Genomic DNA, 859 nt, shown 5'->3' on the forward strand with positions numbered 1-859 from the left:
GGATTACTATTTACGGTTGAGTTTAAAATTCAAGTTTAAGCTAGCGTTGAGTTTCTATTTGAGGTAAAATATATTTTTATGGAAAAAAATAGTCAAATTAACGCTACTATAAGATAATATTACTCATATCTGATACTTACAGCCTTTTCCGCAAAAATCTCAGCACATTTGCCATTTTTCTAACAATAGTTTAAGCAACTGTAAAATTATCACCTACAGATAGCACTTAAACTTCAGAAGTGATGAATTCCGTTGTAAAACAATGCACGCTATAGTTTGATATGCAGCAACAATTAATTGGTTCCTTTAAAAAATTTTAACAATGTATGAGTAACACTAATTGAACAATGATATTGTTATAGATCGAATTAAAGAAACATTGTTAAATACCTAATTTTCACAAATTGTATTGTTTAAAATTGACATGATTAATGCAAGATGATAAAATACAACGCCACTGAGGGGGAATATATGTCTATAGATTTTATTACAGTCAAACCCCGCTATAGTGAAACTTCTAGGGGCCGAAATTTCGGTTCACTGTACCCGCCGAGTTATGTCCGTACCGCAAACAATTTTAACTGATTTTCCGAGCCGAACCCTTTTATTGCACATTATTTAAATAAACGACCCATAAAAAGAAGTACAGTACAGAACCCGTTATCCGGAAATCAGAAAACCGGAAAACCAAAAATCCGGAACGAAATTCGATAAATTTTCCCACCATTTAAAAAAAAAAATTTTTTTTCCTCATAAGATTTTAGGATTTTTTTTTTTAAAGATGTTTACCTTACCATCATTTTGGAAATAATCATTAGTGTATTACTTCATCGTTTTTTCTTCTTTTTAAGATTATTTC

At 30.4% G+C, this 859-nt stretch overlaps 1 protein-coding gene across 1 annotated transcript in view; it reads left to right on the top strand.

The window, feature by feature from the left end:
- Positions 1 to 859, top strand: part of LOC122269548 (uncharacterized) — a 7223-nt gene that overhangs the window by 2660 nt on the left and 3704 nt on the right. The window lies entirely within an intron of this gene.

The sequence above is a fragment of the Parasteatoda tepidariorum genome, chromosome 8, assembly GCF_043381705.1.
Source record: "Parasteatoda tepidariorum isolate YZ-2023 chromosome 8, CAS_Ptep_4.0, whole genome shotgun sequence".
Taxonomy (NCBI): Eukaryota; Metazoa; Arthropoda; class Arachnida; order Araneae; family Theridiidae; genus Parasteatoda; species Parasteatoda tepidariorum.